This window comes from Apteryx rowi, unplaced genomic scaffold (genome assembly GCF_003343035.1).
Source record: "Apteryx rowi isolate R43461 unplaced genomic scaffold, aptRow1 scaffold_44, whole genome shotgun sequence".
In the NCBI taxonomy this organism is placed as follows: domain Eukaryota; kingdom Metazoa; phylum Chordata; class Aves; order Apterygiformes; family Apterygidae; genus Apteryx; species Apteryx rowi.
In genome coordinates this window covers 1528924-1553978 of record NW_020450694.1, presented here as the reverse complement: position 1 = coordinate 1553978, position 25055 = coordinate 1528924, and positions in this window count along the sequence as shown.

Sequence of the window (25055 nt, the reverse complement as noted above, 5' to 3'; positions counted from 1 at the left end):
TCCTCGTATTGGGCTCTCTCTGCTTTCTGAACCGATAACTGAATTGCTCTCTTTGCCTGCTTTCCAGGCAGTATGGCTTACGCTGAGGCTTTTTTTCATGGCTTTGTTACAACTTAAAACGGTTTTATACTAATGAAAGGTTTATTATATAGCATCTTTGATAATATCCAAAATTGTGAGATAATAGCTGGGTTCCCACAAAGGCCCCACGTGATGCCATAATCTCAGAGCCTGAATCGGCTCTTGAATTATATCAGTTTCCTCGTTTAGTCATTTAGTAACCGGAGTCCCAAATGTAACAGCTTCTGGTGCCTGTGTTGAGTTTTCTCCTGATCGCAGCAAGAAATGTCTTCTGTTTTTTCAGATATTTCACCAATTTCATTCTTGTTAGTGTCTTGATTGGTAAATGATGAAACAGAAGAGCTTATTATGTTACTGATTTGTTCGTTTTTTGTGGATTTCTTCAGTGAGCTATTCTGCTACTGTAGGTGGTTCACTAGCACCCTGTGTTGCCTGTCACATCATTGTTTGCACAGTTTAATGTATTTATCTAGTTAACAACAGAACACTTAAAGTGGTCTGTTAGATTTGCATTTGATGATTTCACTATAAAATTTGAATGCCATCTGATTGCGCTCTTCTAACTTCACCGACAAAACTACTGAAGTGCATGAAATTGAAACATTTTAATGTGCTCCACAGCCACTTAAAAAGCTGGTCCCAAACCTAAAAGATAACAGGCCTGCTTTTTAGAAGGTGAAGGGTCTAGATGAAATTGCATGTCTAGATTTTGGGCCCTTAATCATTAGTGCACACTAGTGTTACACTAGCAGAGGCCTAATTAAGTATCTTATTAACTGCTGATACCTTCCTAGTTTGGCATCTGTTGTTACCTAATGTTTAATGACTCTCTTCCATTCGCACTGAACTGTTCATGCTTCTAGGCTGTGATTGCACTTGCTAATACACAGTTACGTGCTGCTTGCCTGCGGAGTTAGGAGTGACTGTGCACACCAGGCAAGGTGATGAGGACTGCAAGCTTAGGATCAGTAATTCTGTATGAAATTACAGAAGCTGGCTTTAAAAGTATCCTTGAAATAGATTGTTGCTGCTCACACATACTTTGCAACAGCTTTCTTTTCTCTTAAATAAAGATTTATCACCTTTTTGCTTTAAAAGTTGTGGAGTTGTAAGCGCTGAACAATACGTATGTTTTAGAGCCTGGAACTGAGATCTGGTGCTCCTTGTTATCATTAATATTCTTGTTAATGATCTAGAAGAAGGCGCATCTGGTATGCAAATGGCCTTTGTAGAAATACTGAACAAGGAAGACCAATACAACAGGGAAGGCAGAAAGCATCCCAAGTTTGGACAGCATATAATAAAACTGAATTGATCCTGGGGAAGCGCCAGTTGAACGCTTTTGGAGTAAAGCAGTCTGAACCTTGCGGGTGCTCAGTGGTAGGAGTAACCTGGAAGAAATGAATTCAGAAAGTTAGCAGTGCTAAAGACAAAAAAATCAAACGTTTTCTACGTTGTGAGAAGAAATGTTGCTGTGTAACTTGTATCTTCAAAGGCATCAGTGGGTGCTTGCAATCTCTTTGTGATGATTTGACAGTTATCAACAGCCAGTGGGAATGGAAGCCGCTGGCCACCTGTTTGGTTAGTGCTTTGAAGTAAGTGGCTTGAACTTCTTGGGGAGAACTCAGTGGCCTTCAGTTTGTCTAGGTAATCTTACACAGTGTCCTGTTATGTTGTATATTCACGTGAATTTTGAGATTATAGTGTATCACGTGTGCCCACGCTAAGTGGCTAGACTATAAGGTGCATAAGTTTGCATACAATTACTTGCTACAATAGTCGGTTCTTTTGCTTCTATTTGAGAGATGAAAAGCTTTTGGGAGTGGAGTTCAGTCCCTCATGACAATCTACCAGGCAGTCATTACGCACTGTCACGTAATTCAAACAGCGGTGACCTCTGTGTGACATGTAATAAAGATTATCTTTTTTTTACCATAATGAATAAACAGTGTTGGGGGCTAATTAGAATCACACTGCGTTATGAGCAAGGCTGTGTGTTTGAAAATGAACTTGCACTGGTGCGCAAGTGAAGCAGGGGGAGCGGAGGCTGCTCCTGTCCCCGTTTCGGTACGCATTTCTCCCCCACGCGTCTCTCGTTCCTTTATCAGGACACATGGGGAAACGAGCCATGAGGCCGGGCGCGCTCTGCACGTCAGGGACATTCCCGTGGTCGAGCCCGGATGCCTTTCGGGTTAGTCAGCCCTGGGGTTTGTCCCAGGCAGGCGAGCGGCATCACTTACTGTTGGGAAAAGGGTAGCAGGGAGGGAGCGAGATGTTGGGAGTAACTGAAAGGAGATCATTGAGGAGGGACTGACCAGCAATCTGCACAAAATGATCTGTCTCTTAAACGTTCAGCAAACAGCAGGACAGGGATTTGTATGAGTTCTGGCACTGCTGGTGGCTATATAAATTAATACAGGTTATAAGCAGGGCCAACTTGTTTGTAGAAAGGCAGAAGCCAACCCGCAGAAGAGCTGCTTTTGAATTTTGGACACTGAACAAAGTTTTAATCTCCAGTAGGGCCCCGTTTTTTTCTTTTCCCAGCCCTTCTCTAAACACCTTCTTTTATTTGTTTTTTTTTCTTTTCATTTGCTTCTGTCTCCCTTCACATTCTAAGATCTCTAATAGCTCAAACATGACTGGGCTTAAGTCCAAACTCCTGGCATAGGATGCCAGCCTTTGCTGGCCTTGATCTGACTGCAGCAGGCCATGGCTGCTTTTGTGAACAGCCAGTAGTGAGGAGAGTTGCGTCTTTTTTTCAGATCAGAAGGTCATGTGTTCTAATAAGGAGCTGCATGCGAGAGGCCGGCTTAGGTTTAAAAGGAAAAAAAAAAGTCTCTTTCCCTTGGAAGCAGTTTGAAAACTTATTCTCTGTGAATTCTATTTTATTACCTAATAATAATAAATGGAGAAATGGAAATTGTGATTGATGTTGTTTTCTAAGCCTCTATTTGTTGAAAAAATATAATCAAAAGACTTTATTTCAGCAGTGTCTTGACTAAAGGTTTGTTGTCTATAATGTTCAAACTGTGACAGTCCCTGGCCTAGAGAGCTTACAATTCAAGGAGGGAGAGGAAGATGCAGGGAAGGAGAAGGAAGAGCTATTGTCATTATGCCACTCAAAAAAAAAAAAAAAAAAAAAAAAAAAAGGGCAGATTAAGTAACTTGTCTAGTATCATATGGGAGGTCTGTGGCAGATAGAAAACAAACATTCCTACTCCCAGTGAAGTTGTTCAACCGTTAAGCCATCCTTCTTTTCTGTCCTACTCCTTATATATCCCTCATTAGTGTAGTTCCAAGCATCTTACAATAGTGCCTTGAGAGATATGACTAATGTGTCATAGGCTTATTAATCTTATCCTTTGTTCAGGAGAGAATTGCAATGCTGTCTTTGGCTGCAGTGTGTGCAGTTTGGAAAGCCTGTTTGGAGGCCTTTTGTTTCTTTGCTTGATTTTAAATGTTTGTGCCACTCTGTCCTTATGTTAGGCAGAAGGAGGAAATGTGCCCTGAATGTCATACTGAAGGCAGTAGGGACTGCGATTGTCCTTAATTTCTGGTGGAATTCATTATTCACTGCAGTTTTCATCTCTCATATTTAGTTTTCCAGAGTCCAGGCATTGAGCACCTTTAAGACAAAGATGGAAACATAGAATTGATTTGATCTTCTGCTGCAAGCCACTGATGGGACCTGTTTGACATGCTTGCAGTAGTCTATTGCTGAAGAGGCACCCGGCAGAATTTTGCTATAGATTTGAGGAAGGAAGAAACTTTATGAAATTCTTGTCAAAGTCAGTTTTACCGCTCAGGATTAGAAACTCTCATTTTCTAATCTGCTACAATGCTAACTTAAAGAATCACTAGTATTTGGAGTTCAAAGAAAAGCGCTATACTTTTTTCTGCCAGCAGTCGTCTTGCCTGAACTTTGTATGGTATGGTTTTGCATTCACAAAAAGTATGCTTACATTTTCACGTTTGCAATCTGTTTTCAGAGCTAACAGTAACAACATTTTTTTTACTGCCAGAGCTGGGTATATAGGGTAAGATAAGCAGTTGCATATTTTAGTTAATTTTGTGCTTGCAAATGTAAAATACCTTCCCTAGAGTGGTTGGCTACACCTGAAAACGAGCTTTAGTAGTTTATTATGTGTATCACCTTAAAGTTAGCGTGCATTTGTCTGGTAGAACAAGAGCAACTTGGTGGCGCTCTCTTCTTTTTCTGTTTAATTTCTGTTAAAACTCGTATTTTGCCATGATTTCCTAAAGTTATGTCTGTCTTTTTGTTTATTCTTGTCCTGTTTTTTATAGAAACAATGCGAGTACCTCTGCTAATCAGGTCCAAAGTCTGTCTCTCTTTCCTTGAAGATGTCACTTTAGGTCATGCTAAACATGACCTAAATATTCAGATCTATTCTTACTGTGGCTGCAGAGTACTGTAGGATGGTGATGAAACTTGAAGCTAATCTGTCGCCTATGAGCGTCTAGGATGAATTTTCTGCAGAGAAAGTGGAGGACGATTGTTCAGTCTCTCTGTTGCAGGCTGCTGGGGCAGATGCTGCGCTGCGGGTTCTGGGCATGATCACGCACTGCCTGGTCCTGTACAGCCACCGTGGCTCTAGTGACCACCCTAAATCTAATGTATTACTTTTTTATGAATGCTTTGTCCTGCTCGCGATGTCTTCATATCACCAGCCCAGTTACTTCGTATTTCATGTTTTCTTTGCATTTGCTTTCTCGTACAGCTCCTCTCTTCCCTCCTCCGCAGTAGTTGAGCAGGAAGATGTGAGGGTTCAGAGAAGAGGCATTGTGTGTGTGTTAACCATTGAAATGCAGCAGGGAGCCAGCATGATTTAACGTTGGGAGGGGAGCCAGCTGGCCTCTTTAAAATACTGTGTTTTTGATGCAACAGGGAGATTATATTCTGTTCAACAAACTTGCTCTGCACAGTGAAACTTTATGAAGCTTGTGAAGGCAGCATGAATTAATCGAGTAAGTGCTGGATGGGGAGCTAGGAACTCCTTAGTTATAATCTTGCTTCTGTCAAAAAATTTATCGGGTAGCTTTAAATAAATGATTTATCCTCTCTGTGTCACTCTCCTTATCTACAAAGTGGAGACACTGTATTTTGTCTAGCTCAAGTTGGTAGTTAATTAAATTTTATATAATGTTTGTCCTGTGTTCTGAATGGAAAAACTTCTTATTTTTTGTTTAAAAAAACAAAAACAAAACTGTTATCAACAATGGCACAGAAATATATTAGTGAGAAATTAATTATTATTAGTATTATTTGATACTACTAAAATATATCGGAAAGGTACTTTAAAAACATCAGTATGTTCAAATCAGATGTTCCTAAGTCCCTTACCATAAATGCTGCCTCCTGCAGACACGCAGCGTGATGGGCTGATTTGAAACAGATCTATGGTGGAGCTGCAGTCCATCCGTGGAGACTTTTAAGTCCATATGGTGAGACTGCCTAAGGAGTCAAATATTTTGTGGAAGGATCATACAATTAATCAAAAAAGAACTAGAGCTTTCAGTTAATTTAAATCTATTTAGTACTTTTTAGGTGAAGAAAGTGTCTTCACAATGCAAAAAAATTCTTGATTTCCTGTTCAGTCTTTTACAGTGGCTGCCACAATCCATATATTTTTATTTTAACCATTTTGTTTAATAAAATCTGTTACTACTTAGTGACAGAAAATCACATGACTTAAATAACACTCAGTATCTTGTAATACAGTTTTTCTTTATCAGACATACAGCACCCAATAAAGATGCACTGAGCAATTTGGCTTTCATTATCCTTACTGAAAGAGGGGAATTTAATTTATTTTCCTTCTAAGACTTTCTTTTTTTTTTTTGTTAATTATTATTCTGGATGGCTGGAATAAACTCTGTAATTCTGCAGAGACCCTGATGTTAGTGTGCTTTGAATATATTAAATGTTATATTTTATCCGGTCTGTATTTGAAGCTTATTCTAAATACAAAAGTTTTGCTGACAAAATTGGTTAGGAATATGGAAGAAGTAGTAGTCAGATGTCTAATCACCAGCACCTATGTCTGTAGAAGTGGCCCTGAAGATGCAAGTACACTGTCAAGGTCAGTTTTGGCAGAATTTGGTGGGGAAAGGGAGAAGGACGGACAACTCTAAACCATCCTGCCTTAACTTCTGTGTCTGTGCAGGCCGCAGGGCTGACTGCTGTGTTTTGTTTAGTGGGGCAGATCTCTACTGCTACGTGGATGGCAGCACAGGGGGTTTCAAGATGGTCTCCAAAACCTGTGGTCTAATTACTGAAAGGCAAACAAAAAACAACGAAATCCTGCCCCAGAAGGAGGCGGGTTGCTGTGTAATGGGAGTCGCAGTTTGGGGACCGTTTCTCTGCTCTGCTGCTGAGGAGGCCCGTGTGTCACAGGGATGCAACCGCCATTTGCTGGTGCAACCCCGTGGGCTGGCGGGATGCTCGGTGACTTGCCACCTGAGTAGCGCTTAAATGCGCTCCGGTAAATAATCATAGAAATATTTTGGTTTGCTCTTTTGCTGATTTCCCAGTAGAAATGGTTTGCTTAGTTTTTGAGCTTTTCCTTTTTCTGATGTCTCTATGGAAAAAATATTTTATGTTTGTGAAGAACTGGGCGTACGGATGTTTTTCTGCACTGCCTCTTCTTTAAAAGAGAAATGAACCTGATAATGATGATTGCTTTTTCCGTTACTGTAGTATTTAGAAATCCCAATCAAGGACAAGTACCTGACGTTAAGAAATTGAGACTCGGATCTGAGGCTGCTTTGTAGCTCTTCTCTCGTGACCTTGCTTAGTTAAATTGCTCAGTCTGTCCAAGGCTCAGTTCCCTGCCTGTAGGTAAGGCATGCTTCCTCTACCTCCCCTTTAAGATCATCAGGGAGAAAGTGTCTTGTTATGTTTATATAGATCTCTTGAAGCCTTTAGCTGCTATTGTGATAGGAATATAAAAAGCTGACACTGTAAATAGTGTAAAGTAGCCGAGATTAGATTTTGGATCACTGCCTGTGATCCTGTTAAAGCTAAGTATGCATTAGTGCTATCCGTACAAGTGAACATGCAGGGTTAACATCCTAGAAAGCCAGACTTTCTACTGTACGGCTTTGTATGCTTTCTCTAACATGGCACCCTCCGCCTTAGCCAATTCACCTTCTGTACGACATCTATACAATCAGGACTTAGGCAGGGCAATTAAATGGGATTTCTTAAGTGGCAGCGAAAGAATGTTAATTGATGTGTGAAATATAATTATCCTCCTGGGCTCCTTGGCTTTCTTTTGTTCGTGACTGGTTTTGATTAAACAGCTCTACTTTCTGGGCCTATTGTATCCATTCACCCACTCTTTTCTTCCTAGAAGCAGGCGATGCCTAAAAAAGGCTGTCTGCTCGTGCATCCCAAATATTTCCCAAGGCAGGAAGAAAAGGGGAGGGGAAGTGCAGGCAAAAATCAGTCATCCTGCCTGGTATGTGGGTCCTTTGCTGAATGCTGTTTTTGGGTTGGAGCCCTGCATCTGGACTCCGGCTCATGCCAGCTGAAAAGGAAACTTCTATTTTGTTTGCTTAAAAGGCAACAAGTCAATGTTTAAAAAGGCAACCTGAGGGGATTTTTCAGGGACTTGACCTGATTGATCTGGAAAATAAGTTAAATGAGGTGTGGCCAAAAACTTCTTAAAGCAATCGAGCAAATACTTTCTTACCAAGATGGCCAGGATGCAAGAGGGTGGGATACTACATGTACTGCTAAGCATTGCCTCTAAATCATTTTTCCTTATTTTTGTCCTGGTGAGCTATCATAATGCCCTCCATATGGGTGTTTATAGCCGTCAGGATAAGCAGTGGATTGTGTGCTTGRGTGTTTGTACAGGATATTTCTTCTGTATGAATAAATGGCGCCATGAAAATGGGAAGAAGAAATCAGGACTAACCCTCTAATGGTTTTCTGCATCCCAGGTCTTTGGATCATTGTTTTTTAAACCTCTGCAGGGTACTAGGGTATGGGTGGCAACAAAATAAATTCCCTTTTTCTTCTGCAGCACCGACAAAGTTTAGTTTCTATTGTAGGTAGGATAGACATTTTAAATGTACACACAATTTTTCATTCTTGAAATTGCAAACTGTGATAAACAAACTTATGTTAAAAGACTACTATAGTGTTGATGTTGGTTAAAAGTTTAGTGTTCTAGGTGCCCTGTGATGTGTCTCCAACAAACATACAGCTCCAGAAAGTCTTTATGCTGAGCGAGGAAAGGTCCTGGCATATTCAGAAAAAGGGGGAAGTATGAGAGGCTACAGGCTAAAAAAACCCCTATGATCTGCTGAAACTCAGGTGTCCCACAGTCTAGTTCCTTCTCTCCACAAGTGTGCGGATGCCTGTCTGTAGGAAGGCAGACAGTCTGTGGTGTGTTTTTGTCACTTCGGTCCTGCAATTACACCAAACGTTGCTACAAAAGCACGTGATATCCAAGATAAATGCTCCTTTTCCTGAAGGCAATAGTGCTTCCTGGCCTTTCCAGCATAACATCTTTTCAAACTCTGTACTGCAGACTCCCTCTCTTTGCTGATGAGCTGCCAATATCTCTGTTTGCCATCTTATTTCCTCCCGTATTGTGAAGAATCTTCTCCCAGCGTTATCCCTTATCCAAAGGCAGCTGACCTTAAATAAAAAGCCATTGAGTTGTGTTGACCCACTGTTGTTCTGAGCGCGTTTGCCCTGGCAGCCCAGCATGAGCAAACCAGATCTGCCGTGCTGGAGCAGGGTCTTGGCCTAAGTGGATCTTTGGTGTAGCTCTGACTACTCTTGACCACTAGAGGCTACTTAAGGAAAGTGTTTAAGATCAGGGCTGCATGTCCTGATGCACCCTTGAGGCTCTCAACAAGTACTTATTATTGCCTATGTGGGTAATACGAACCTGTCCTTATGAAGCTGTCATATTCCTTTTTTGTAAAATTTTGCATGCTTTTGGCCTCCAGAACATCCTTTAGCAACAAGCTCTAGTTCAGATATGCATTGGGTGAAAAGATGTTTTCTTCTGTAGCTTGGCACCTTCTGTCTGCCCATTTCATTGGGTAATCCCTAGCTCTTGCTTGCTTAGAACCAGTGAAAAAACATTCCTTAATAACTTCCTTCGTATGGTTGATGATTTAGTAGTTGTTACTGACCTCTCTTTTTACAGACCTCTATTGTAATCTCTCCTTAGTCATCCCTCTTTCAAGTTGAAGGCTCTGGTTTGGTTTAAGCTCTGTTTAGTCTGTCTAGCTCCTCTTCTCAAATACCTCTGTTCAGCCTTGTTACTTCTTCTTTTGTACCTTTTATACTGTCACATTTCTGTGTTGATGGAACCAGAACTGTATGTGATATTCAAGATCTTGGAGTTCAGTGATGGTAAAATGAAGTGTTTTTGTTTTTTCTTTCTTTTTGACTTTCTTAGTTGTTAACTTACTATTTGCTTTTCATCCATAGCTGAGCGTTGACCAGATGTTGACAAAACCATAAGGAATTCCTCTCTGAGATGCGGTAGTTAATATAAAGCTGATCATCCTCTAGATCTAGTTCAGATTCTTTTTTCCTATGCGTGTGTTTTTCGCATTGCAGATATCTGTTTACAGATGCAGACAACAGAGTGATTTTTAAAGTGACAGTTTCATAATATTGGCCAGAATTCACGAGCCATTCAGGCAGATTAGAGTGTCACGACGGAGTCCTCTGAAATATGAAGGTTGGAGCTCTATCTTTAGTTTCCAGTGGGAACTTGAATCCGCATCCAGAAAAATACACTGGCTGCTGGATTATTTTAAGGTCCCATCTCATTTCTTGTTTCCATTGAAACATTTTGATTTTTTTTTTCCCCAGTGCGACATGAAAACGTGTTTTGAAATATTATAAATGTCTGGCAAATTATGTTTTTGGTATTTTTTTTTTGCTCATCTGTATTCCTGAATGGTCCAGGCGCTTGTACAAAACTTGCTCTTTATCTTTTGCAGCATGAAAACAATACAATAGTGGCTTGAACTGTGGAAGTTAGAGATGATAAAAAATGGAAGTGAATTGATTAAAATACGGAAAGGTCAGAGGCAACTGAAGGATAATGAGGGAGAGAGAGGATGAAAGCTGGTTCCGGGAGGGGCTGAGAATGCAGGAGGGCAGCAGCAGGTCTGAGTGCTACGCTCCAGCCTACAAGTTTAAGGTATGCTTGTGCATTTTTCTGCTCTTCCAAAGAGTGCTATGGTCCATCCTGTTCATCCAAAAATGCCAGTGATTTGGTGGGAAGTTGCGGATGCTCTGCCTCTCTGTAAAGTGGAGGCTGACAAGAAAAAAGTCACGAGACTGCATTTTTAGTGACAGCTGAGAAAAATTACACCTTTTGCAGAGCTTGTAATATGGAATACAGAGCCATAAACTTGGGACGTGCATGAATCAAAGGTGCGCTTGCAGAAGTTGGGGGGCGGTGGTGTTAGACTCCTTTCCTGGCACCATCCTAAACAAGGAAGGGGGAAGAGGGAAATAGAGCCTCACTTAGTGGAGCAGCTCGGTGGAGCCAGTCACTCTATCCCCTGATACTGCAGCTCTTGTTCTAGCTCATTTAGCTCCACAGCCCTCCATAAACCAAAGGGAGTACAACATGCCTAATGTAGCGTGAGCAGCAAGGCGGGGTGCGCCCAACGGTGCAGATTTACTGCTACCTGATGGGCCTCGGTGAACAGCATCCTCCTCCCCCCGGAGCACCATCGCTGCCTTTCTCGCCCTCTTGCACACACGCGTTCGCATGCACACACATACGCACGCACGCTTAAGCTCTTGAGGACGCACTTTGAGCCTTTTGTTTTTCCTCATTAAAAGTGCCAAGATGCATGTCAAATGCCTGGAGCAGTTTCCTGCTTTATAGTTTTATTATAGTACTATTATGACTTATCTAATTTCTTTTTCCTCTGTGTGTGTGTGTGTGTGTGTGTATGTATGTCTTACTACTTGCAGTGCAAGTGTTTATGTCAAGCACAAATAATCTCTTTGTGTGTGTTCGTGCCTTTGTGCTTATCTTCCTTTTTTTTGAGAGGCTGCTCTTAAAGGGGCAGGAATATTTTTCTCTGCCTCCTTTTCAGGGGTGTAAAAGACTTAATTACGCTGGGGGGGAACCAGCCCTCATTCTGAATACAATGGTGCTATCCCAATATTAACAGTTCTGTAGGATCAGAGCAGCATCTCAGTTTGCTGGCAGATTTACACAGCTGTATACCGTAGGTATAAATTAGTTTATTATATACTGAGGTGTATATATAATGTCAGTGAAGTTGGCACTGTTCTTCAAAAAGTAATACTTACTGACTTGGGCATCTAAGGTAGTACAGATGATCAGTTTTTTAATCATGTCCATTAAACTTTTTCCGTATATAATTGGACCAGAATTAAAACTCCTCTACACCAGTGCATGTACTGGAGTATTGGGTCATCTTCAAGAGTTTCAGGAAACTCTGCCATACAGCCTCAGAAAGGATTTTGTAGATGTAAATGCAGCCATGCAGTTTGAGTGCTGTGTTCCAGTAACCTGTATGTCTGACTTAGTCACTAAACGTGAGCTCGAGCAGGGGTAAAACATAAACACAGCAGCAGCTGGTCTGATTTTGCTGCTTTGAGCCTGCCTTATCTTTCTCTGTGTGAGAACTAGTCCTTTTGAAACTGCAGCCTTTCTCAGAAGCTTCACCTGTTTGTCTCCYGTTACAGCTAGTGCTGGCTTCCTTGGGTCCGCTGGTCACTTCGGATCACTGTTTGTGAGAGCCATCTTCTTGGCAGCTTTGCCGTCCCCAGCAGCGTTCGCTTAGCTTTCTGCTTTGTGTGTTTTCGAGTTAATCTCTGCCCACGCAGCGATTCCGCGGGTCCCTTGGGAATCCTTACGTCTCGTAACTCTTCTCTCCCCGTGCTAACGCTTTGTACCTCGCTCTGAGAGGCGTTCTGGAATATGGCTTGCAGGAAAGTTGCTGTGTATAATAAGCTGTAATGTATTGTACTGTATTTCCTCCTCTCCAGCAAAGCCAAATTGATCAAGTAGCTTCCATTTCCTTTCAACAGCTCTTGCTCCTTTGGCACTAATTGTCAGTGCCAGACTGAAAATGTTAACAAGGAAATTTAGACAGAACATTACTGCGGGGCTGGGAAACTTGGTTTTGTGACTCACCTATTTGGAGAGAAACTGTAGCCTAAAGGACTGTAGCTGCGATGACCCTGTGTGAATGGCACATAAGAGAGATTCTCGGCCAAAATACAGATCCTGTTTCCACTTGTTGCAGGAACAGGGGAAGTGGATCTGCCCCCAAACAGAATGTGAAACTGGGGCAGGACGTTGCAGTATCCTTTTTCCTCTACGTTTGCCTCTGCTCCTACTCTTGCCCTTCCTTTAGGACCCTCCTAACCTTTCAAATGGGAAAGGCAAGTGACTTCCTGTTCTGTGTGTTTATGGAATKAACTGGCGCGGGCTGGATTTGAAGGAGGCTATAGGTTTCCTGGCACTCGTTCAGCCGTGGGCGTCCCGGCCTTCCCTGCAGACAATGGTCCGGCCCCAGCTCCCCGAGCGCCTGCCGCTGGGTCTCGCGGGAGRCGGTCTGGAAGTCTGGTGTAGCCCGCTGAATGATGGCCATTTACAATCTGATGAGTTAATACACTTTCTTCAAAACTTGAAGAAAACAGAATTTATATTTTTTTACAGACAGTATCTTATATGCTAAAAGGCGTGCAGAAAGCTATTCCTGACCAGGGGGTATTTGCTATCACAAGGAGTAAATTAGGACCCTCTTACCACGTCAGTTTTTGCTGGTGAGTTTATGGCCTAGTTGTTTGCTTGCTTCAGATAAGTCTGAATGCTTTGCAGTGGAAACCAAGGGACTGAGACATGCCTTTCTAACGCTGTTAGCAACCTGACAATCTGTTGTTTCGTTATGGGATTGAAATCYCTAAGGAGCAACTCTCCGTCTCACAGCAGAACTGACACAAAATCCGATGCAGCTGATTTCCCGTGGACAGTCTTCAAATGTTGAAATCTTGGACTTTCTAAGTACAGGGCTGCTATGCATGGACACACTTCCTGCTAATCTCAAGGCATAAACACTCGGCGGCTCCAGACGCTTGAAGAAATAAACACACTGACTCAGTATTAATATTTCATCACAACACACTAAAGTTAAACCTCACTGATCCAGAGTGACCTGCAACCACTCAAGAAAATGTTTCTTTTMTTTTTTTAAATAATTTAACTTTTTATGGGGGGAAAATAAAGAGGAAATGGTCTCCTGCATGGCAGACTTAACATGGATAAGCAAAGCCATTTCAGCTGGAGCAAAGCTGCTCATGTACAGAGATGTTGCTTTGGAAAGGTATGTAAGTTCAAGGAGGACAGTTTAACAGCTTTGCTTGCTGCCTCTATCATGTAAGGTGAACCTGACACACTTAAGAGTATGGAGTAACAGAGTACACAATCACTGCACGCTTAAAACAGCAGCTCCTGTAACTATTACCTGATATTTGCTGCTGGAATGCAATGTAGCCTGGAGAATGCACATGTGTTTCGCATTACTTCTGTCAGAAAACCCTGCATTTAGTCAATGGCAGACAACCTTACTGCAAAAGTCCCAGTCTCCTGTGAGTGAAGGGTGTTACAGCCCTAAGCGGGTTTCTACAACCTGTGCCCAAGTAGGTTCCAAGCAGCATTATCTGAACTTGATGCTGATGATCTGATCTTAAATGCACTGGTTTTGGTGGATGCTTTTCCGCTGAATGTAGATGACAGTTGAGTAACAACCTACTAAGAGGCCAGTGGGAGATCTTTCCTTCAGTCATTCTATAGAAGAGTGTGGTTTGCAGCTCATGAAAACATCTTGGTGACTGAAGTGTAGTAAGTTGTGTCTGTAGTCAGCCAGGCAGGGCTAGAAACTTGGTTGCTGATTGCATCACTCACTTCAGAGTTTCTAGGCAGGAGTTAGCATGGTTCGTAAAGCTTGGGGGGGAAAAAAAAATCTTTTCCCATGAATTAAAGCATATCTGATCTAAAGTTACTCAAGGTAAGTGAGTCAGTGTGTTATTTTRTATGTCACCTAGCTAGTGAGGCATTCACTCCCAAATTGGTTTTGTTTCTCTGTTAGGATAAAGCAGTTGAATTATCCTAKTAGTGTTTTTTTCTTATTTTGTTGTTCTGAGTCATTGACAGTGTTTAAATCAAGCCTTAAAGAATTATTTAATTTGCCTTGCTTTGCAATTTATGTTCTTTTATTTCATTTGATTTTAATGACTGCCTAGCACTCTGAGATATGCACATGAAGGGTGCTATAGAAGTGTATGTTTCTGATTGAAAGAGGGAAAGAACAAGTGAAACGGTTCCTTTTGAGCTGTGTTAGCGGCAGTCAACCCCAGTGACCACATGGGGCAGTGAGGAGCATCAGAAAAGATTGTGAAAGGAAACATTAGCAATGCTTAGTAGTTATAGCTGCTCCAGCATTTTATCAGATTTACAAGGGTCCCAGTAAAATATACTAGGGAAAATTGTAAAAATTCAAGTACAATTTAAACAGTAGCGTTCTGATAAACTCAGGATCAGCTGGTTTTGATCACAGTGCAGTTTGGTGCAGGAGCACCACTTATACATTATGAGTGAGGATCAGAGGAAGCTTAAAGCAGCTGTGCTTCTATATTTGCTCACTCTCTGTATTCAGACCTTGGCTTGAGAGCTCAAAGGAAATGAGATGTTTTGCAGAACCCAGTTGCAATCAGTGGAAGCACCTACTAATCTGCTGGTACCATTTCTGACCTTTTCAGGATCTGACAAGGTTCCTTATCAGAAAATGAAAACATTTTAAAAAGAGAAATGGACTTGTTTATTTGGGGGCTTTGTGAGAATTCAAGGAGCATTAGTCAAAAAAGAGATTTACACAAAATTTCTTTGAAGAATTTTGTTCTCCTGACCAGAAGAATCTGAGGTGATCTATGGAAGTGTCTTGTTGTAAACAGATTTCCAAGATTATTTTGTAGACTTCCTCACTTTCACTGTTCCTGGGAATATATATAACTGAGCATATCCTGCTAGCATAAATAAGAAAAGGCATTCTGTTTTATCACCTGGGTAGTGATGAATTTGTTAAAATACGGGTCTTCCTCTAAGAATAGAAATGTAAAAATGATGCCAAGGGTCGTGGAAAATGGAGGGAAGGCCTGAATTCAATGTGTGGCTTTAGTGTTGAGAACTTTGAATAAATCAGGGTCATTCATGGTAATCACTACTAAATCCCAAATTACCCTGCTGCTTCTATATAAATGTTTGTTTAGTAAAGCTGCAGTACAAGTAATAAATGCTAAATTATAGTGACTTAATCTGTCCCCTTTCTTTTTCCCCTCCTGATTTTAGAATCCATCTGGGAATTGGAGCTTTGTTTTCTCTCTCACTTTCTAACCCTTCTTATTTCAGGGCTGAAATAGCCAGATCTGCGAGAAGCAAAGAATTTAGTAAATGCAGATTAATAATTGGATGTGAAAATGGGTACCTAGTGGTGAGCGAAAAATGTGCAGGGGATTTGGAAGCCTGTTCCGAGTTAGCGAAGCAGGTGCTGAACGCTCCCGGAGTTGTTCTGGAAGCCCGTTCCCTTCCACATGGTCTGAAAGCATGGAGGCATTTTGCCTTCTTTCTTTTACCGTGATGGGGAGCATTGCTTCTTGCTCTCTAGTTAATGTATGCACAAAAGCAGTGAAGTTAGTCCAACTAATTATCTAACAAGACTACTGTGCAAATCTGGATTCTAGCTGTAGTTTTCAGCAAGATGCTCATGATTGAATGGTAGCTAAGTATTTGCAAGAGCGAGAAGGCCTCCTGTCTGTGAAGGATGGTGAAGATAACCATGCAGCCTTTAAGCAGAGGGGACTCTTAAATTCCAAGTGGTAGCGAGGACGGCCTTTCCCTCCCTGTTCCAGGCTACCTTCACCCTTGCTCAGTCGTGGCTAAACAGCAGGTTTGCTCGCATATGTTCCCCTCTCCTTTGTAAACACAGAATCCCTTAAACAAATAATGGACATAACTTTTTTTCCACTCTTTTGTTTATTAGAAGGACTTAGCTAATCCCTGTGTTTATGAGTAGTAGGGTGTGTCAACCTACAAGCCAAGGGAGTTAATGAAATTCATCTGTTCTGTTTTCCAACAAAATTGAAGCGGTGGGGGGAGGCCCAACCAACCTTCAGTATAACATAGTAATATGACTAACTGTGGTGTTTGCAGGCAGAGGCTCAAAAGGGAGTAGCGGGTGGGAGGAGGTAAAGTGGCTGAATGGGAGAAATGAAGGGAAATATTCCCCCTTCAATTAGAGTAATTAAGAAGTAGTAAAAATAAACCACCCAAATGAAAGTCTGGCCAAAACAAAGTCTTAATGTACACTTATGGTTTAAAGAGTCTGCCGGAGGCCACCACCATGTGTTGCCACAGCCCTCTTGTGTCTGTCTCTGACATTAAGCAAATAGTAGCTCAGGAATGAGGATGGGGGCAGCTCGTGGATTTTGCTCTGGTATGCAGTGTGATGGCGGGCTGAGCAGCCAAGGCACAGCGTTCACCAAAGAAGACCTGCCGTAATGCCAGTTGCTGTAGCTTTCACGAATATGGCCTTCAGCGCTGAACTGAAGTTCAGCATAGCAAATATAATGAGAAGCTGCTGTAGTCGAGGAGTTGATCAGCGAAGGGAGCTAAAAATTGCTCTGCGAGAGCAATGAAGCCCTMTTCATTCTTCTACAAAGGTTGCTGCCATTGTCCGTTTTATTACAGAATAGCTTATTTTCTCCTTTTGGTCTCATTTTCTATACTTTCTTTTTTGGTTCTTTCCACTTGAGTTCTTTCTGGTTACCTTCATTTGGTCTTTAATTCCCTGGAAGAGTTGGCAGAGGGAAATGACTGCTTTGTTGGTGATGTCTTACTGGTAATTTGTGCATGTGTGTGCGCACACGCGTGCTTATGTCTGTGAGTTAAGGTGCGTTTTATCAAACGGCCTCAATGACGCGCGGTATGAGCCAGCGGTGTGGAACTCCTTGGTTGTGGTACATTTCCTAGAAGCCGTGGTCCTGACTCCAAATGCATCTTCATTAGATGTTAGATGGGTACTGCTGTCAGATTGTGTTGTGTTTTTGTGATGTGGAAAGAGAAAGTGGCTAAAGAATGAGTTAGTTTCTTTAAGTTTGTAACTGCGGAGTTAAAATTAGGTGGAAAAATACAGTAATTTGAACTTCTGGGAGATGCACTGATCCTTGTCTGCTATCCAGAGATGTTGTGACTAACAGAGGTTCAGTTGCAGGAATTTTTGGCATTCCCAGTGCTAGGGCTAGTAGATAACAGTTCTTGGTTGTAGTCCCTCAAAACACTTTATTGTAATAATAAGCATGTTCTTTATAAGACTGCCATATGGAATTGTAGTGTTAGATTTTTGCGATTCTGAAAGTTCAAGATCTAAAATTCTGAAGATACTTAGTCTTTGGCATAATAAACTCAGCTTCTTAATTCCACAGGCAGTAAGGCAAATTGGCCTAATTTTCAGGGGTACAGAGCACTTGGGGCAATGGTTGATTTAAGTGTGTGGAAGGGTGTAACGCTGGTTTTGCATCTGATAACATCCATTTACTTGGATTTTGGTGTTTAACGCTGAATTTTTAGCTGTTTGTAATTGGAAAATTTGGGGAAGAGCTGTCTTAAGGTTTGCACAGACCGTTTGCAGTGGGTCTGATACCTACAGTGAATGTTGCACAGATGTTTAGAGAGTCTGGTCTCAGTGTGCATGAGAGGTAGAGTTGCTTTGCACATGCAGGTGTGATAACTCTAAGGTAGCCCAGTTTGGGATTAATTATTAAGAGGAAAAAAAAAATCAACATAATTGAATAAACTTTCAAGGATTGTCACATTACTACTTACTTGTTCTTCCTTTGCTCTTTTYTCACCTGTTGGCCATCATCCTGCTTAGTTTGTAAACTTTTAGGGTCAGGAACTGCTTGTATGTAACTCACTGTGCACAGTTAATTTTTAATGTGGCCACATCTGCAGCCACACAAATTCATGACAGCTGCAGTTTTGATTGTTAAGACAAAATACAACTGAGTAATGAGAAATAAGTTTGATGTATGCTGGCTGAGTTAAATGTTTGAGAATCACTGCTTCAGATGTACGTGTTCCACAAATAATTAACTAGATACAAACTCCTGGTGGAGTCCTCTTTCCTGTCAGGTGTCTGAAGTGGGAGGGAAGGAATGTGAGGAAGCAAATTAGGATGTGCTTCAGAAAGGGTCTCTAACGTGGGCCTCTAGTCTGTCTGCTCTTAGATGGAACTGGACAACAAGCAAGTGTAAAAAGTCCAAGTCTTCACAACTCTGCTGTATCTTCCACTGCTAAACTGAGCCAGTGGAGAGCTGCATTGTGAGATGTTGTTTGTGTCAGGCTATGGAGATGGAAACCTAAATCAGTCCCAGTTTTGGTTACTGTCTGCTGGATGAGCTTGGATTGTCTCCTGCTGCAATCAGAGCTTGAAAGCAGCAACTTTCCTTACTGTGATGTGTGTAAATACAAATAGAAGTGATTAGTTTTACTTGGACAGAAGCATGCAGGTAACCTGCAAGGGAAATACTTAGTTTCTGTCATTCTAATTGATGGCCATTTTTATTGCGAAGGCCAAAATTGTATCAGAACTGGCTTCTTGCCTACCTTTTGGGAGTGGGCAGAAGCCCTTTTTTTAATAGTCTCAGAAAATAAGTCACATACAACATTCAGTGAGATGGACTAAGGATGCAGTACTACAGCAGAATCTAGGAAGCAGTGTGTTGGGTCTGTTGAGAAAGACAAAATACGAGAATTGGATCCACCTTAATTCTGAAAAAAAAAAAAAAAGACTGAGGATTTCTAGGAAAATTTGGAAAGCTTATCAGTTTTATTTTGCATGCAGCAATGATRCATTAGTTGCTGATCTCAACAACTAATACAGATTACTGCAAGATATGTCATTAGTATGGTGACTAGCTAAACTGATGAAATCCACAGTAATACATAAACTGTTGTTTTTTGTTTCTTATACAAAGGTGACATCTTGCAGCAGTGATGAAGTTGTGCTCCATTTATAACATCGGCTGTAATTTTTGAGCCAGCTTTCCAGGCTGTGAGCAGTCTGGTGGGTCCCAGGGCACAGAGCAGAGAGGATCAGTTACTGGGAGGGAAGAATGGTACCAGCGCAGATGATAAGGAATCTAAATTAAACCGTAAGAGAAGAGGGAAGACGATGCTATAATATTTAAAAATGGCAAACTAAATAATATATAATTTACAGAAAATGACAGGGTAATGCTGAGACTATTTTTAAATCAACAGCAAATTAGAATTCAAACCTCTGATAGGTTTAGCAGATGGTCTGGATCCTAGAATCCAAAACCCACACACTTTATTTCCCAGTACGTTAAGAACAAAATAATGTTATGCAGCCTTTGTGGAATGTTTCTTGTTATTAAGCTATGTTGAAGATAACTTTTGACCAAGTATGACTGGATTGGGAGTGGAAAAACAGAATAAGCTGATCCAGTAAGGCAAAAAAACCAACTATATACAAGCGTCACTGTGGGCAAGTTGTAGGTTCTAGGTAAGGATAACAAGAGAATTTGGGAAGCTTAAGGGGTGTGATGCCCGGTTCTTGGCTTTAGGCCACTGATTTCTGTCTGGTCCAACATAGTCTGGTTTAGTATTGAATAGTGAAAACAAGTGGATGTAACCTCTTTGACTTTTACAGATTTTTAAAAATGTTCTCTCATGAAGACAGTAGAGGGAAGTATTCAGATGTGAATGAATTCTTCCTGGAAATGTTCATGAAGACATCCTGAAAGCTCTTTGTGGAGATGGGGAGAGTACAGCTTTGCCGTGACTTCCAGTCATGTAGCCGGTGCACCTTGTGTCATGGGTAGAGCAAAAAAAATGTGTGGTGAGAGGTTGAGAGTTAGCCAAAAATAATGCTTTCTTTCTGGCTATGTTTTTTTTCATTCAAAACAACATTGTTTTTGATAAGACATGAAGTATTTACATATTTCTAGGAAGGGAGAGATTTCTGATGGGAGGAGCTTTCTGTCCAGTAGATGCACAAGATCCATGTTTGGTTTCTTCCTCAGCTTCAAGGAAGTGATACGACTTCTTTGGAGAGTGCTCTAACCATTGCTTAGAGGAATGTTCTGTCTGTCATGTTGGCACTGTTTTTTTTTTTTTATTTATAGGGAGTGCAAAACTGATTCTCTAATGTAGATTTAGGACGTTCAGCTTTGAACTGTTATACCTGGATTGCAGTTCTTGGTACGTGGAATATTTGTTAATGTGAAGAGGCAAAGATTCTCAAGAAAACCAGGGAACTTTCCATCCTAGCAACCTGGTAGCATGGGAGATGAGTATAGGCCTGGGGGATGAGAGTTGCTGATTCATATTCCTTCAGGTTGAAAAGATACGTCTCCCATGTTCTTGATGAGCTCCTTAACCTAATAGAGGCTTCTGGATAGAGCAGTAATTACTAGTGTCTCCATCTTTACTTCAAGTTTTTTTTTTTTTTTTTTTTTGTTTTTGTAAACAAAATGTTGTATTGGCTAACAAAAAGTGACTCTAATACTGTAAAACTCCTGCAACTGGGAGTTGCTTTGAAAAACAGAGAGCTCATTATTCACTTAGTGACAGTGAAACTGGCACTAACTGGAAAAGGTGGTGATCACGTCAGCACGAGCTGTTCAGCTGGCAAGTTCTGGGCTACAAAGACTTGGCTCGCAGCTACTGATAGAAATGGGGGAGTGCTGCCTACATCAAGATTTATGTTACTATTCGCAATTAGGGGATAACAGTATTGCTGAGCAAGATCCAGCTTTAAGGGTGGCCTTCAGTGGCTGATCACAATGTAAATATTTAAAGGAGACGTTACCACAAACTGTTTTCATCCGGACCATGTTTATTTGAACCATTCATTGAATAACTTCTCATAATGACAATCTGTGATTGCTTAAAGATGATTCATGGATTGAACTAGGATCTAGCAAAGTTTGTTCAAGATGACCAGTATACTTGAGATGCCTTTACACTGCACTGCGAGGTATCTCTATGACCAGAAAAATAGCAAGGACTTGTCATGTAACTGAATAAATGTAGGTCTCAGGATTACTTCTGTGCGGGGTCTTTGACAGACATGATGATACTTTCACTGGGTAGGTTAATTTAGTTTTGTTGCCGATTATGTTCTATAGCCTCTGGTAATTTGGAGAGAGCACTAGCGAAGAGGAACAAGCCATTAAGCTAAGTTAAGGTTGTTGTACTGAATAGTTAGGATGTTCTGATATATCTGGATTTGGCGCAGAAAGAAAAGCAGAATATTTGTGAGTATTTGGGGCTATTTCTGAATATTTCTTTTACTACGTCCTCTTTTGTTGTGTTTCAGAGCTTTGTCCATGTTCAAGTTAGTTGCCATTTGTTTAAAGGAAAGGATTTTTTCTTTTTTTGAAATAAAAAAAATCATTTAAATTGAGACTTTCTGCAGGGACTCAATAGTTTTGATGATGTTTTCCTCCAGAAAGATGTCTTGGTTCAGGGTGGAATTTTTTACCTGAAATGAGAAACAGGCAATAGTGTAGTAGATAGAATAGGGAACCAGGCAGAACAAAGACGTGACCCGAAGCCTTTTGTACCACTGGAAAATGCTCTGACCACCAAATTGTGCACGATTCTTGTCTGTGACTCTGTCGTCTTTTGAAGGGAAAAATGCAGAATGTTCTTTGCACTGCGCAGCTGATCTGATTTTATTATTATTACTACTTTTTTTTTTCCTTTTGATCTGTTTTCTTCAGGACAGGAAAAATGTTKGCAGATGATCTTTAGTTTTTCCTTCTTTTGGCAACTTTGCACAGTTTTCCTAGAAGTGAAATTGAGAACCAGAGATACAGGTATTTTGCTTTGGGGGAGGAGGGGTGTGTGTGTGTGCTCACATGTGTCTGTGTAGGTTTAATACATTCTCTAGCTGAACAGCTATAAATTCTCATTTAGTTTTAGTATACACAGAAGGGTACAGGAGCCAGAAAGCTTGTGTTTGGGTGATGGATACAGTTTAAACAGTGGCAGCACAAACATTCCTCAGCTTCCTCCATTATATGGCTACTTTATTTTCATCAAAAAGGAATGTTTTATTCACAGGTGAGTGTCTAATCCTTACTCAGTCACTGGCATCTCTGCTCAAAATGTTCCTAGTACCCTTTTCAGTGGCGATGATTCCCTGACTGGCACCACCGTACTATTTCACCTATTGCCCTCTTCTGAATCAGTAAATAAGAAATTAGGAATTGCCTTAGCAAATCAGATTCGTAAACCGTCTAGTCCAATATCCTGCCTCCATCAGTAGCAGCCGAGATACTTCGGAAGAAACCCTACGCGATACCCTGTAACTGTGGAATTTTGTTTTGCACATAAGGTATTTTTATCTCAGGCAGTTAGTACTTGGCACGAACCCAACCATATATTTGTCTTTTTGTTGTAACTTATTGTTCTGCCTATCAATGCCAATGACTAATCCTTTTTGGATCTTTATAAATACTTATCTCGGTGATACTTTATATGAGGCAATAAGTTCCCTAACCTGGTTGTGAGCTGCATAGAAAACAATATATTTTTAGTTGGCTATGAATTTGTTTTTATTCATCTCTACCTGATGTTCCTTTGTTTCTGTGTTATAAGGGTAAAAAAAGAACACAGGCGCTGTGCTCTCTGTTGCTCACTCTTACTGATCTTCTCACTAAATCAAGTCTTTTCACCAATCTCGCATGGAATTTCTTTCCCGGAATCCAAAACCTTTCCTTGTCCATTCTTAGGCCGCTTATTTCTGCTACATCTGGTTTTTGAAATGGAGTGAGGAGTGAACATAGCCATCCAAGGAAGGGTGTGCCATCAATTTACTGAATGTTATTAGTCTCATTATTTGCAGACTGTTCTAAAAATTGACCTATTTTCAAAATCCTACTGAAGTGGGTGKGGGGGGGAGCAGAATGTGAATTTCAAATATTGTGAAATTAATTAGAAATATTTTTCAGAGTTATATTAGTTACCTCTGTTTGGATTGGTGCCTTAGCTTGATATCACCAGAGAAATCATTTGCTTTCCACCAAGGTTGTGCTGCATGCAAAGAGGTATAATGGCAGAAATTAGTCAGAAATAATTGCAGAGACAAAAATAATTCCTTCTCTGCCTATTAAGATGCAAAAACCATGGCCTGGATCCTTAGCTGGTATGTCATGATTGGAGCAATGCCATTTTACACCAGTGAGGGAACTGGCCCTTACCTCAATGATCCTCGTTCAGGAGATGGCTGGTCGCACAACTGCTGGTGGCTTTGCTTAGTGACAGAAACCTGGCTGCTCTTTCAGCTGGAGAGAATGTGGGATTCGGGAAACTTGAGGAGGGTTGTGGCAAGAGTTGCCCTGAGATTGCTGATTCCATTCCTGCTTTTTTGTTTTGTTTTAGTTGGCTTGCTGGGATTGTTTTCGCTCTTTGCCAGGTGCAGAGTTGAATGGCAGGCCGCACTCAAAAGCTCTTCTTTCACAAATCCACCCACGCTACAGATTTGTGTTCATCACATTCTGTGACATGTAGCTCTTGGAAATCTGCAACTTGGAAATAATATCTTTGAATCTGAATGTGCTTGGACTAGTAAAAGATGGATTTTAAACTGTCCAGAGAGGGCAGGAAGGGAAAACTATGGGAAAATAACTAGGAACCTTAGATTCCCTTAGAGTAGGACTGAACTGGAATATTTGATCCAAACACTGTGAATTTTGGAGATTCAGACCCTAACATCGGAGACCATGCTCATGTTTAAAATAAAGATGAGCTATGGTGCCAAATAAAGATATCTTCTCAGGTTTCGATTAGATTTTGAATTCCCCACAAATACATATCGTGGTGCAGTTGTGTGGCTTGCTCTTGTTTAGCTGCCTTCCCCTCCAACCTTTAAGATTTATTATATATTTGCTTCCAGTGATGCTTTTCTGTCTGCAGTCAAACACTGTTGACTGTATCTAGTACAGGGTGAAGTTCCCATCTGAGTTCATCAAAAATGTACACAGTGAGCTGAAGCATGAACAGTCAATTTTCTACCAAGAAATGCTTTGGGGATAGAGAAAACAAAAGCAGAGCTGAATGTGTTCTATTTGGATTAATAAAAATCAGACTCTACCACCTAAATTTGGGATAGTTCTCTGCTCCCCAGCAAGACCTGATCTTCTCCTTTGTACTAATTTTACACCTGATTAAGTTCATTGACTTCACAGTAACTTGATTAGGATTTGCATTGATAGCATGTTAGAGAAGGCTCGGGCTAGGCCAGTGTAAAAACAGAACAGGACTCTTTCTTTCGCATGGACCATGTGATGTGGATTTTTAGATAATAAAAATACCTGAGAATTTAAGAGTACAGCAAAAGAAAAGGAGCAATAATTTTCAAGCTAACATGACAAAAATAAGAAATTACAGGCAAAATTCAGAAAATTATGGGTTGAAAAGACGACTGACAGTTTGGGGAATTTCATAATGTTTGCACAAGACTCAGGTCTGCAGTGATCGTAAATTGCTACTGCTCAGTTATTACCACTACCACTCAAGATGAGGAAGATAAGCAGACGTATACTGGAAACTGGATTGGATCCAGTGTGTTCTTATCAAAAAAATAAAACAAAATGCAGAAACCACAATTTAAATGAGGTATGGTCCTCTTTAGGTTGATATTTTGGCACAGATACTGGTACTGCCCTTGTGTTTTATCTTCATGGTGACTGTCTCCAAATAACAGAAGAAGGGAGTCAGAGGAGGGAGACTATACTTTATTCAGCAGCATTTATTTATAGCATTAACTATATATCTTAAAGTGTTTGAGATTGTCGTGTTTCAGCCTTTCTTCTTATAGTCTACTAGAAAATA